We start from the raw sequence: 14,816 nt of genomic DNA on the forward strand, positions 1-14,816 counted from the left end.
ATATGTGGCTAACGTGGTAGCAATGAAATTTTTCTAGCTGATTGGTTACCCCTTAGTTCCCAAAAACGGTCTGGGCTGGCAGACTAGTATCTTTAAAGGGAAATCTCATTAGGAGTCCTGTCTCCATCAGTGCACTGGCTAAGAAAGAGCATGACGCAATCAATTTCTGCACTGGAACATTTCATGTGGAATAAATTTAAAACGCACCCGTGGGTGCAGGAGCTTCCAAACTGTGGAGATGGTGGTGGAAGAAGTAAACCTCCCACCAAGTCTCACTTGAATGTGTGTTTGCACTAACATTCACGTTGGAAGTCTTCACACAGCGAGCTGTGTCACTGACTTCACTGCTATTTCGGTTATCATATAGGAAAAAAATACCACCCATCTTAAGTCATTAATAGCACACTCTGAACGGCCAACAGCAAATAGTCAAAAGCTAATCAAAGTAAACAGTTTATCCACAGCCCATAGGCTGAAACAGTTTCACGTGGAGTATTCAGATTATTCTGAACAACAAATTCACACAAATTAGAGTGTTTGCAGGAAATTCACTAACAGAAAAAAGGTCTAAATTTGTCAAATAAATGACAATTTCAAATGTTTTAGCCAGCTCCACCCCAAAATTTGAATCTTAAATGTAGTAGAACAAGGTGTGGATGTACTGAAATATATAGATAACTAACAGGCATTCATAAGAAATCTACTTGGCTCTGAGGAGCTAGTGGACCCACAAGTCCAGCAGAAATTTAGATCAGTTCTTTGGAATCCACACTATTGGGCAGGGTTCCACGTACTCGGCATCCACAATTGGGCCAAATTGTCAAAAGCACCCAGCAGAACCCAGCACGTAGAGCTCTGTTGAAAATTCAGCCACTTATTTTGGTTCCTAGATGGGAGCTGAGCTCTGTTGAAAACCTGGCCCTAACCACTCGAAAATGACGAACTGGCTTTGGACCCAGCATTCTCTCCCTGTGGGCATAAGATGCAAGAGAAAAATGAAACCGTGAGGGCAAAAGAGATCCTGTCCAAGAACAACAGTCAGAAATTGATGCTCTGCTAACTTGCTTTCTAACCAGGCCTCCCTCCCAGTTCACTCCAAGCAGCACATGGCCTGAACTGCTGATGGATCAGCACCAGCACACATCTAGCTATAAATAGATCCTATACAATGGAGTTTCATTTTGTTTTTTTCAGCTTGCCAGCAGATATATATATATATGCCATGTGTCTGTGCGTGTGAGAGAGAATTTAACCCTGGAATAATAGCTACAACACTGCCAATATTATTTGTATTACGGTAGCACTAGAGACTCCACTCAGGATCAGGGCCCCATTGTGGCATAGACAATTGACTTGCCTATGGTCACACAGCAGATCGATCACCAAACTAGACACAGACCTCAGACCTCCTGACTCTCAGCCCAGTGTCCGATCGCACTTCCTCTCATAACTGAAAAAGTGTACAGCTCTCATGACAGGTGGGATACCTTCCTCATCACCTTCAGTTCTTCTCCATCGCTGTGTTTACTACCCCACCATTTCTAGTATCACCTGCTGTCAGGACAGCTGGGTGACCTGCCATGGCTGGAGCAGCAGGGACAGTCTGTCAGAACTGCCAGGCAGCTGGGCATATCCCCAACCAGAGACTGGAGTGGCTGTATTCATTAGGAGCTCACATACCTGCCATGGGGTCACCTGGTTAGACCTTTGCTTGTGGACTGGCTGAACCCTTAGGACTCACAGGGACTTACTTCACATGGTTCAGCAGGCTCAGAACACTCAGCCTCAGGGATGACTCAGAAGGCCAGAGCTTCCAGCAGCTCCCATTGGCCTGGAGCAGCGAACTGCGGCCACTGGGAGCCGCAGTTGGCCGAATCTGTTGATGTGGCAGGTAAACAAACCGGCCCGGCCCGCCAGGGGCTTTCCCTGCACAAGAGGTGGAACAAGTTTGGGAACCACTGATCTAGTCTGACCTCCTGCACATCGCAGGCCACAGAACCTCACCCACCCACTCACCCCTGTAACCTGATGTTCTCAAACCATGATTTAAAGACTGCAAGTTGCAGAGAATTCACCATTTACATTAGTTCAAACCTAAAAGTGACCCATGCCCCAGGCTGCAGTGGAAGGCAAAAAAAAACCCAAAAAACAGGGAGTCTGCCAATCTGACCTGGGGGGAAATTCATTCCCAACCCCAAATATGATGATCAGTTGGACCCTGAGCATGTGGGCAAGACCCACCAGGCAGATACCTGGGAACGAATTCTCTGTAGTAACTCAGATGTGTTGCTAGCAGTTGCAGATCAGCTACATGCTATCGTAGGCAGTTCCATCACACTTTCCCCTACATAAACCTATCAAGCTCCTTCTTGAAGCCAGTTAGGATTTTTGCCCCTTGGAAGGCTGTTCCAGAACTTCACTCCTCTAATAGTTATAAGAAACCTTCATCTAATTTCAAGCCTAAACTTGTTGATGGCCAGTTTATATCCATTTGTTCTTGTGTCCACATTGGTGGTTAACTGAAATAACTTATCTCCCTCCCTGGTATTTCTCCCTCTGATGTATTTATAGCGAGCAATCATATCTCCCCTCAGCCTTCATTTGGTTAGGCTAAACAAGCCAAGCTTTTTGAGTCTCCTCTCATAAAGTAGGTTTTTCATTCCTATGATCATCCTAGCCTAGTAGCCCTTCTCTGCACCTGTTTCAGTTTGAATTCATCTTTCTTAAACACTGGAGACCAGAACTGCATACAGTATTCCAGATGAGGTCTCACCAGTGCCTTGTATAATGGTACTAACACTTCCCTGTTTCTACTGCAAATACCTCACCTGATGCATCCTAGGACTGCATTCACCTTTTTCATGGATATATCATATCCAGGTCAGAACACTCACCACACCTCGAAATTTGATCACAGTTCATTTTACACCAAAGAAACACCCCGGCGAGGCAAGACTCAGTAAAAGACTTCCATTCGTGTGCACCGGGCCGATCAGACAAGGAAAGGCAAGGGAGCCCAAGCAGTCAGGGAGACAGATGTGGAAAGGAGAGTAAGACTGGCACAAATAACTTCCAGAGTAACAAAAGCCAGACACTAGGTGAAACAGGCAGAGGTAAGAAATTAAAGATTTATCAGCACTGAGCCTCGCCTCTCTGCTGCTTTCCAGAGGCATCATTGCTAGAGGAATGGGGCTACTGTAAGGTTTACTGGCTATATACACAGTATAAATTCATTTTCCTCATTTCATTCATAGAAAGTCATTCTGTAGGCATGAGGAGCCTAACTGGGAATGGTGCAGCCGGATCTTTGCTGGGCTCGTTCAATGGCATCGTGTGGCACTCTGTCCACCGGCCATGTTAACCAGAGTCCCATCTCATATAGAATCATAGAATCTCAGGGTTGGAAGGGACCTCAGGAGGTCATCTAGTCCAACCCCCTGCTGAAAGCAGGATCAAACCCAACTAACTCATCCCAGCCAGGGCTTTGTCAAGCCTGACTTTAAAAACCTCTAAGGAAGGAGATTCCACCACCTCCCTAGGTAACCCATTCCAGTGCTTCACCACCCCACTAGTGAAAATGTTTTTCCTAATGTCCAACCTAAACCTCCCCCTCTGCAACTGGAGACCATTACTCCTTGTTCTGTCATCTTCTACCACTGAGAACAGTCTAGATCCATCCTCTTTGGAACCCCCTTTCAGGTAGTTGAAAGCAGCTATCAAATCCCCCCTCATTCGTCTCTTCTGCAGGCTAAACAATCTCAGTTCCCTCAGCCTCTCCTCATAAGTCATGTGCTCCAGCCCCCTAATCATTTTTGTTGCCCTCCGCTGGACTCTCTCCAATTTATCCACATCCTTCTTGTAGTGTGGGGTCCAAAACTGGACACACTACTCCAGATGAGGCCTCACCAGTGCTGAGTAGAGGGGAATGATCACATCCCTCGATCTGCTGGAAATGCCCCTACTTATACAACCCAAAATGCCATTAGCCTTCTTGGCAACAAGGGCACACTGACTCATATTCAGCTTTTTGTCCACTGTAACCCCTAGGTCCCTTTCTGCAGAACTGCTGCCCAGCCATTCGGTCCCTAGTCTATAGCAGTGCATGGGATTCTTTCGTCCTAAATGCAGGACTCTGCACTTGTCCTTGTTGAACCTCATCACATTTCTTTTGGCCCAATCCTCTAATTTGTCTAGGTCCCTCTGTATCCTATCCCTACACTCCAGCGTATCAACCACTCCTCCCAGTTTAGTGTCATCTGCAAACTTGCTAAGGGTGCAGTCCACACCATCCTCCAGATCGTTAATGAAGATATTGAACAAAACCGGCCCCAGCACCGACCCTTGGGGCACTCCACTTGATACTGGCTACCAACTAGACACGGAACCATTGATCACTACCGGTTGAGCCCAACCATCTAGCCAGTTTTCTATCCACCTTACCATCCATTCATCCAGCCCAGACTTCTTTAACTTGCTGGCAAGAATACTGTGGGAGACTGTATCAAAAGCTTTGCTAAAGTCCAGAAATAGCACATCCACTGCTTTCCCCTCATCCACAGAGCCGGTTATCTCATCATAGAAGGCAATTAGGTTAGTCAGGCATGACTTGCCCTTGGTGAATCCATGCTGACTGTTCCTGACCACTTTCCCCTCCTTTAAGTGGTTCAGGATTGATTCCTTGAGGACCTGTTCCATGATTTTTCCAGGGACTGAGGTGAGACTGACTGGCCTGTAGTTCACTGGATCTTCCTTCTTCCCTTTTTTAAAGATGGGCACTATATTAGCTTTTTTCCAGTCGTCCGGGACCTCCCCCGATCGCCATGATTTTTCAAAGATAATGGCCAATGGCTCTGCAATCTCATCATCCAACTCCTTTAGCACCCTCGGATGCAGCGCATCCGGCCCCATGGACTTGTGCTCGTCCAGGTTTCCTAAATAGTCCCGAACTACTACTTCCTCCACAGAGAGCTGGTCACCTCCTCCCCATACCGTGCTGCAGAGTGCAGCTGTCTGGGAGCTGACCTTGTCTGTGAAGACAGAGGCAAAAAAAGCATTGAGTACACTAGCATTCTCCACATCCTCCGTCACTAGGTTCCCTCCCTCATTCAGCAAGGGGCCCACACTTTCCTTGACTTTCTTCCTGTTGCTAACATACCTAAAGAAACCCTTCTTGTTACTCCTAACATCTCCGGCTAGCTGCAACTCCAAGTGTGATTTGGCCTTCCTAATTTCACACCTGCATGCCTGAGCAATACTTTTATACTCCTCCCTGGTTATTTGTCCACTATGCTATTTGTAGAGTCTGTGTTTGCATGTACATCTGTGTGTGAGAGAGCGAGCGAGCATCCCACTGATATCAAGAAGTGCTAGGATTTGTAGACTTACAACCTAGAGACCAAAGCCAGAGAAGGGAAATTGGGCAGGTAACATGACCAAGAAGAGATTGAGACAGAGGCACTTCTTAATCCAATGTCCAGAATATAGAGAAGTGCAAGCAAACTTGAAGACTGTCAGAAATCATACAAGACACCTCATCAAAAATGAACAATGGGGGGAAAGCTGCCTGTCGCTGGGAGAGATGGCACCACACTATAGAAAATAGAAATGGAGGGATGGCCGGGACCTGAAGAGGTCATCTAGTCCATCCTCCATCCTGTGCTGAACCAGGATTAAGTCCACTAAACGATACTATGTAGCAACCTACCACTGGATCAGAATTAGAGGCTGCTAATGTGGACACTGGCTCAAACTCAGAGCGTACCCCTGTCCTGGGCGGACCTTACTGACATGATGATGATGACTGACACTGAGGTCATATGGTGCCAGCACTTGCACAGTTTGCCACACCAATACGTGCTTATTGAATTAGACTGAAATTGTATTTCTAAGAGACCTGAGATTTCTCAGAACATTCCCTTCTAATCAGCCTCATCAAACCAAGCTCATCTCTGCAGATGTGTTAATACAAGATCAGGGTTGAAATTTTGATCGCACAAACACAAAGATATTAAATGAGGGCTCCCACAGTGGCAACAGCTTGTGCCCCTTGTATATGTAGAGTGTTTGCATTTACTGTGTATGGTAATGAACATTCTACACCAGGGGAGGCAACCTTTTTGTCCCGAGGGCCACATTGGGGTTGCAAAACTGAATGGAGGGCTGGGTAGGGAAGGCTGTGACCCCCCCAAACAGCCTGGCCCCCGTCCCCGTCCGACCCCTCCAACTTCCCACCCCCTGACTGCCCCCATCAGAACCTCCTGATCCATCCAACCCTTCCTGCTCCTTCTCCCCTGATCACCCCCTTCTGGGACCCCCTGTCCTTTATCCAACCCCCCTGGAACCCCACCCCCTATCCAACCCCTCCTGCATGGGGGCACCATGTGAAAGCAATGGGGTTGCACAGGCGTCCTTGATGATGCAAAGTGGAGGCACTGGGGTTGCACAGGCATCCCTGGGGGCCTAATTTGGCCTGTGGAACCAATATGATGATTGATGCACGGAAAGAGCTCTGTTTCACTGCCTGAGCCCCTCTTGAGTTTGGTGGTTTGGCAGTTAGAAAAGAACCTTTTACACCTCTACCCTGGTATAACGCCACCTGATATAACACGAATTCGGATATAACGCGGTCAAGCAGCGCTCTGGGTGGGCGGGGCTGCACACTCTGGCAGATCAAATCAAGTTTGATATAACACGGTTTCACCTATAACGCGGTAAGATTTTTTGGCTCTCGTTATATCGAGGTAGAGGTGTACTTGCAAATTGAACCCGTTTCACCTGTAAAAACCCCGACAAACAATATCCAGGCCCCCTTCTCCCTGCCATTTTTTTTTTACAGACTCACTTTTTGGAGCAGGACGCAGGAATTGCTGGGAGTGTGGGAAGAGCCGTATTTTGAGTAGCAGGACATTGCTGCATTGGTGATGGTGTTGTCCCCCCAGAGCAGAGATCAAAGGCCACTTCCTCTGCAGCCCCAGCAGCAGCCCTGTGTGAGCCAGAGCTTGGAGCCGCTCCCCCGCAGGGCAGGGAGAAACAGCAACTCTGGAGCCTTAGGGAGAGCGGACTTGGAGTGCGACTGGCTCTTCCTGAGCTTAGGGAGTGTCTAGCAGCAGAAGGCTCCCCTCCCTCACAGCCACCCAGGGCAGCCCAAAAGGAGACGCTAAGAACCAACAACCAGCACCTTGATTTCCTGCCCCAGCCAGCATCCCTCTCTCCCCTGCTAGGGATAGCTTTCTCCAGCTGCTCTCCCAGCTGCTCCTGAATGGGCCTGGCACCTGATGGGGACTCCCCCACTCCAGACAGCAGGGGACTTTTTTGCATTAATGTATTTGACCTGCACCCATCAACCATACAAGCAAAAATACCTCTTCTGTGGTATCTTCCAAAGCAATGTCTCCCACCCCTGCCTCTCCTGTCCCTCACACACACAACCCCTCCCCTCATCTCTCTCCAGGAACAGCCTGGCACAGCAGGCCTGGCACTACATGCCAGTGAGCGCTCCTCCCAGTTCCCAAGCTTTGCCCCTCGCTGGGATGCCAGGTCCTCAGAGTACTGTGGAAGGGTGTGAGAGCAGCGGGCATTGCTCTGAAGTGACTGGTTGACTCATAGCTGCTCTTAGCCAGATGGAGGGTTGCTTGGACATGATACCTTTGTGGGTGAGCGAAATAGGAGATGACACTGGAATCCCTACAGTGAAGTGTCTGCATAATATGCAGGTTAGTGCATGGGCCTTGGGCTCCCCAGCAGGTCAAGGGCCTGTTTTCTGAGCTCAAAGAGTAGCTCCCCTAGCTCAGGTGACGGGCTGGTGCTGAGCAGCCCTGGGAGGCTGTCTCATCTCCTTAATGAGCAGAAAAACCGATGGCCACAACAGGAATATTTGCCAGATAAAAAAGCAGGGGGGAAGCAGCAGGCAGCTGCCAAATGGCTACTGTAAGGCTGCCACTGCTTGTGTCTGCCAAATTTAAAAGGCTGATTATCAGAGAAGCCGGCTGGTGAAAGGCCTGAGAAAGCAGGGCTCTTCACCGGGGACTTCCACTTGTGAGCCAGGAATTGTAAAGGAAGGCGATTGGCATGGAAAGGACTGAGTTCCTGAGTTTTTGAGGCTAGGTATGTGGTTAGCCAGCATGCCAGCCTGGAGCCCGGTGTCTGAAGTAGCTGTTCTTTATACAGAATGTTTTGATAAGGGATTCTGAGAGGTGGTTTTGGCCTCTGTTGTTTGCTGAGTTTAAGGTACAGTGCTGCAGCCCCATCGCAGATATATGTCCCCCATCCCATCAGAGATCCCTTGTTAATGTAGAGACACAGCCGGAGGTTCATTACACTTGAGTTCACAGAAAGGTCTCCTTTTTGCTGTCACTGTGCTTATTGCTCTGTAAAACAATACCCTCTGGCATGGTACCGCTGGCCTGTGCTTGCTGCATGGAATGGCTTGAGAACGCTGAACTGGGCAGGAAGGCAGCAAATGTCCAACCATGCTCCAATACGATCACGTTTCACGGAACATGGAGAGGCAATAAACTTCCAGGAGGGCTGTCTTGACAAGGATTGGAACAAAGGAAGAACAAATCACATTCATGGCAAGGACTAGGTGGAGCGTGGATTAGCTTTCCCTTCAAAATCATTGTCAAGGGCAAAGAAGTGCGTTAGTTTCCCCTCACGTACAGGGTCTAGTTGTTCTTTGCAGATGCAAATTACAACAGGCTTGGCATTAAGAGTGTGGGTAAGAGAAGCACCAAGGAACATTGGATGCTGCTTCTAAAGAATCCATACTGCTTAGGTCTGCAAAATGGGACTGGAAATTGCACAAAAGCATCCACATGCACAACCCTCCCAACACCACTTCTTGGCCAGGTTTTTTTTTTATATTTTTCCTTGTACTAAATTATTTTAGTTGTTGATGTGGAAAGTACCACTCTGGGAGGATGCAGGAGGCAAATACTCAGGAGAAGTCATTCAAATTCTGGACCAATGTCTGCAAACTTTAAGCAAGTGAAAAATGTGACTCAGGTGAGTAGTCCCACTGGGTTAATTGCATCAACTCAGTGGGGTGTTTGCAGGTTCAAACCTTGTCCAGGCTTGTGCCTTTTTTGCACATTCAGAGAGAGTAAAATATGAGCGTGAATTTTACTTGTGCCAGAATACACCCCTGTATTCACACCCCACACACAATTGTAATAATCCTTGTACAAAGTGTGCCTCGTAAGGTATCATCTAAAAACTCATCATTTGCTGGTCAGTGGTGTTCTGATAAAATGTGTGGCCACATTGCATGTGAAGTTATAGGTTCCTCCTGTATGATGTTAACAACAAACCCCACAACCCTGCCCAGGCAGACGTTGGCAAACAGGTCTGTCCTAAACGAAGTAATATGTGCTTGCCTTAATTGGCATTTAAGCAGTAAACAGAGTCAACAAGTAGGAAGGGAAACAAAGGAAGCGCAAACAGGTGAGAGAGAGTCAGCAGGGAACATCCTTCCCCACAGACTCTTTGCCTCCTAGTGTCCAGCTGGAAAGGTTTTCCCAGAGGTGGAGTGAAACTAAAAATGAGGGACAAACACTCCAAGGCACCTCCCTCTCTCTCCCTCCCTGCCCATCACATTCACTGCATCTAAAGAGACAAAGGAAGAGTGTGTGTGTGTGTGTGTGTGTGTGTGTGTGTGTGTGTGTGTGTGTGTGTGTGTGTGTGTGTGTGTGTGTGTGTGTGTGAGAGAGAGAGAGAGAGAGAGAGAGAGAGAGAGAGAAAGAGAGCGCCTGACCTGAGAGTTTGGTCAGTAATCAGCTGGAGAATGTGGTGAGAAACTGCTTGAATGTATGATAGTGTGTTAGGCATTAGTAAACATTTATCTTTCTTGGAACTATTTCTGACTTTTATGCCTCATTGCTTGTACTCACTTAAAATCTATCTCTTTGGAGTTAGTAACTTGTTTTGCTAGTTTATCTAATCCAGTGTGTTTAAATTGAAGTGACTGAATAACTATTTAAGGTAATAAACTGGCATATTAATCCCTTAAAGGAATAATGGACTTAATATATTTGTACTGTCCCGGAGAGAGCTGGGCAGTACAGGACATACATTTCAGGGGGGAAATCTGAGACTGGGGGTGTGTTGGGGTCATCCTGCAGTACAACCCAGGCTGGTGAGAGTCAGGGTATAGCTGTCAGGCTGCAGTTACACACAGACACTCCGGGTGTGGCATGAATGCTGGAAGGCTATTTGTGAGCAGCCCAGATGGGAGCTACTTTAGCAAGGCATTGTAAAGCACCCAAGGCTGCAGGGCAGAGGTGACACAGCCTCCCACTGGTCTCGGCTGTACCCTGATATGTCACTAATACTCAGGGCGAGCAAATGTTAACCTAGCATGCTTGAGCACTTGCAGCAGAGATGGTGTATTTCATATGTGCTAAGTGCTGTAGTAGGGGGACTGCGCTGGTGAGTATCTGAGTGTCTGTTGGGGGTGCAGTTTGACTGTGTGCTTGATTGTTTGATTGCTTGTTTGACCAGTGTGACCTGGGAGTGCTTTGTTCCAGCTGGGCCTGACTGTTATAAAAAGGCAGTCAGCTGAGCAGCGAACAGCAGAGAGGCAAACAGAAGGAGTTTGCCTGGAGAGAGCCTACTGAGGCCCCCTGTCACAGGTTCCTCTGAGTAGCGTCTGCCACAAGTAAGGAAGCTCTTAGAAGGAAGAGACTATGGATGCTGAGCGATCTGCTGTTGTGACCTGCACAGGATGCACCATGTTCGTCTTCCTTCCACAGGATAGGAGCGACTTTGTCTGTACAAAGTGCAAGCTGATCTCCATATTGGAAGAGAAGATTCAAGGTCTTGAGAAACGAATATCAACCCTGCGTTCCATAAAAGAAAATGAGGATTTCCTGGATAGACGTCAGGATCAGCTTCTGCGGGCACAATGTTCTGAAGATTCAGAGCAGGCTATGCAGCGGGGACAGAAGGCCAGTGAGGATAATTGGTGGCATGTGACTTCCAGAAGAGGAAAGAGTACCAGAAATGTCCATGTGCCAGTAACACAGATGCAGGTGAGCAACCGTTTTCATGTTCTCTCTGCAGGTACTAGTGCAGAGGGTGGAGTGGATGATACATCTGAGGGAACAGAGCAGAAGGAGACTCCACTGATTGGAAGGCATGAGATGCACCGTCCTAGGGATGGGGGTTCCACGACCACCACTCCCAAGAGGAGGAGGAGGGTGGTGGTGGTCGGGGACTCTCTCCTCAGGGGGACTGAGTCATCTATCTGCCGCCCTGACCGGGAAAACCGAGAGGTGTGCTGCTTGCCAGGGGCTAGGATTCACGATGTGACGGAGAGACTGCCAAGACTCAAGCCCTCGGATCGCTACCCCTTCCTGCTTCTCCACGTGGGCACCAATGATACTGCCAAGAATGACCTTGAGCGTATCACTGCAGACTACGTGGCTCTGGGAAGAAGGATAAAGGAGTTTGAGGCGCAAGTGGTGTTCTCGTCTATCCTTCCTGTGGCAGGAAAAGGCCAGGGTAGAGACCGTCGAATCGTGGCAATCAACGAATGGCTATGCAGATGGTGTCGGAGAGAAGGGTTTGGATTCTTTGACCATGGGATGGTCTTCCAAGAAGAAGGATTGCTAGGCAGAGACGGGCTCCACCTCACGAAGAGAGGGAAGAGCATCTTTGCAAGCAGGCTGGCTAACCTAGTGAGGAGGGCTTTAAACTAGGTTCACCGGGGGAAGGAGACCAAAGCCCCGAGGTAAGTGGGGAAGTGGGATATTGGGAGAAAGCACAAGTAGGTGAGTGCAAGAGGGGAGGGCTCCAGCCTCATACTGGGACACCAGGACGATCAGTGAGTTATCTTACATGCCTATACACAAATGCAAGAAGCCTGGGGAACAAGCAGGGAGAACTAGAAGTCCTGGCACAGTCAAGGAATTATGATGTAATTGGAATAACAGAGACTTGGTGGGATAACTCACATGATTGGAGTACTGTCATGGATGGATATAAACTGTTCAGGAAGGATAGGCAGGGCAGAAAAGGTGGGGGAGTTGCGTTGTATGTAAGAGAGCAGTATGACTGCTCAGAGTTCCAGTATGAAACTGCAGAAAAACCTGAGAGTCTCTGGATTAAATTTAGAAGTGTGAACAACAAGGGTGATGTTGTGGTGGGAGTCTGCTACAGATCACCGGACCAGGGGGATGAGGTGGACGAGGCTTTCTTCCAGCAACTAACAGAAGTTGCTAGATCACAGGCCCTGGTTCTCATGGGTGACTTTAATCACCCTGATATCTGCTGGGAGAGCAATACAGCAGTGCACAGACAATCCAGGAAGTTTCTGGAAAGTGTAGGGGACAATTTCCTGGTGCAAGTGCTGGAGGAACCAACTAGGGGAAAAGCTCTTCTTGACCTGCTGCTCACAAACAGGGAAGAAATAGTAGAGGAAGCAATAGTGGATGGGAACCTGGGAGGCAGTGACCATGAGATGGTTGAGTTCAGGATCCTGATACAAGGAAGAAAGGAGAGCAGTAGAACAGAGACCCTGGACTTCAGAAAAGCAGACTGACTCCCTCGGAACTGATGGGCAAGGTCCCCTGGGAGATTAACATGACGGGGAAAGGAGTCGAGGAAAGCTGGCTGTATTTTAAAGAATCCTTATTGAGGTTGCAGGAACAAACCATCCCGATGTGTAGGAAGAAAAGTAAATATGGCAGGCGACCAGCTTGGCTTAACAGTGAAATCCTTACTCATCTTAAACACAAAAAAACAGCTTACAAGAAGTGGAAGATTGGACAAATAACCAGGGAGGAGTATAAAAGTATAGTGCCCACTTCTTGATATCGGTGGGATGCTCGCTCGCTCTCACACACACAGATGTACATGCAAACACAGACTCTACAAATAGCATAGTGGACAAATAACCAGGGAGGAGTATAAAAGTATTGCTCAGGCATGCAGGTGTGAAATTAGGAAGGCCAAATCACACTTGGAGTTGCAGCTAGCCAGAGATGTTAGGAGTAACAAGAAGGGTTTCTTTAGGTATGTTAGCAACAGGAAGAAAGTCAAGGAAAGTGTGGGCCCCTTGCTGAATGAGGGAGGGAACCTAGTGACGGAGGATGTGGAGAAAGCTAGTGTACTCAATGCTTTTTTTGCCTCTGTCTTCACAGACAAGGTCAGCTCCCAGACAGCTGCACTCTGCAGCACGGTATGGGGAGGAGGTGACCAGCTCTCTGTGGAGGAAGTAGTAGTTCGGGACTATTTAGGAAACCTGGACGAGCACAAGTCCATGGGGCCAGATGCGCTGCATCCGAGGGTGCTAAAGGAGTTGGACGATGAGATTGCAGAGCCATTGGCCATTATCTTTGAAAAATCATGGCGATCGGGGGAGGTCCCGGACGACTGGAAAAAAGCTAATATAGTGCCCATCTTTAAAAAAGGGAAGAAGGAAGATCCAGTGAACTACAGGCCAGTCAGTCTCACCTCAGTCCCTGGAAAAATCATGGAACAGGTCCTCAAGGAATCAATCCTGAACCACTTAAAGGAGGGGAAAGTGGTCAGGAACAGTCAGCATGGATTCACCAAGGGCAAGTCATGCCTGACTAACCTAATTGCCTTCTATGATGAGATAACCGGCTCTGTGGATGAGGGGAAAGCAGTGGATGTGCTATTTCTGGACTTTAGCAAAGCTTTTGATACAGTCTCCCACAGTATTCTTGCCAGCAAGTTAAAGAAGTCTGGGCTGGATGAATGGATGGTAAGGTGGATAGAAAACTGGCTAGATGGTCGGGCTCAACGGGTAGTGATCAATGGTTCCGTGTCTAGTTGGCAGCCGGTATCAAGAGGAGTGTCCAAAGGGTCGGTGCTGGGGCCGGTTTTGTTCAATATCTTCATTAACGATCTGGAGGATGGTGTGGACTGCACCCTTAGCAAGTTTGCAGATGACACTAAACTGGGAGGAGTGGTTGATACGCTGGAGGGTAGGGATAGGATACAGAGGGACCTAGACAAATTAGAGGATTGGGCCAAAAGAAATATGATGAGGTTCAACAAGGACAAGTGCAGAGTCCTGCACTTAGGACGGAAGAATCCCATGCACTGTTACAGACTAGGGACCGAATGGCTGGGCAGCAGTTCTGTAGAAAAGGACCTAGGGGTTACGGTGGACGAAAAGCTGAATATGAGTCAACAGTGTGCCCTTGTTGCCAAGAAGGCTAATGCATTTTGGGTTGTATAAGTAGGGGCATTTCCAGCAGATCGAGGGATGTGATCATTCCCCTCTACTCAGCACTGGTGAGGCCTCATTTGGAGTACTGTGTCCAGTTTTGGGCCCCACACTACAAGAAGGATGTGGATAAATTGGAGAGAGTCCAGCGGAGGGCAACAAAAATGATTAGGGGGCTGGAGCACATGACTTATGAGGAGAGGCTGAGGGAACTGGGATTGTTTAGTCTGCAGAAGAGAAGAATAAGGGGGGATTTGATAGCTGCTTTCAACTACCTGAAAGGGGGTTCCAAAAAGGATGGATCTAGACTGTTCTCAGTGGTAGAAGATGACAGAACAAGGAGTAATGGTCTCAAGTTGCAGAGGGGGAGGTTTAGGTTGGACATTAGGAAAAACTTTTTCACTAGTAGGGTGGTGAAGAACTGGAATGGGTTACCTAGGGAGGTAGTGGAATCTCCTTCCTTAGAGGTTTTTAAGGTCAGGCTTGACAAAGCCCTGGCTGGGATGATTTAGTTGGGTTTGGTCCTGCTTTGAGCAGGGGGTTGGACTAGATGACCTCCTGAGGTCCCTTCCAACCCTGAGATTCTATGATTCTATGTATCATATATACTAAGATGACACAA

General features: G+C 48.1%; 1 long non-coding RNA gene across 2 annotated transcripts in view; it reads left to right on the top strand.

Annotated features, from left to right (window-relative positions):
* The window catches only part of LOC120370887, a 67,750-nt gene that overhangs the window by 15,295 nt on the left and 37,639 nt on the right, over positions 1-14,816 (top strand). Inside the window, exon 6 of one of the 2 annotated variants that reach the window (XR_005584039.1) lies at positions 891-1,008. The exons of the other annotated variant lie outside the window; for it this stretch is intronic. This is a non-coding gene — a long non-coding RNA (uncharacterized LOC120370887). Of the gene's footprint in view, positions 1-890; positions 1,009-14,816 lie in introns of those variants that run through there. 2 annotated transcript variants of the gene reach the window in all.

This window comes from Mauremys reevesii, linkage group 8, assembly GCF_016161935.1.
Source record: "Mauremys reevesii isolate NIE-2019 linkage group 8, ASM1616193v1, whole genome shotgun sequence".
NCBI lineage: Eukaryota > Metazoa > Chordata > Testudines > Geoemydidae > Mauremys > Mauremys reevesii.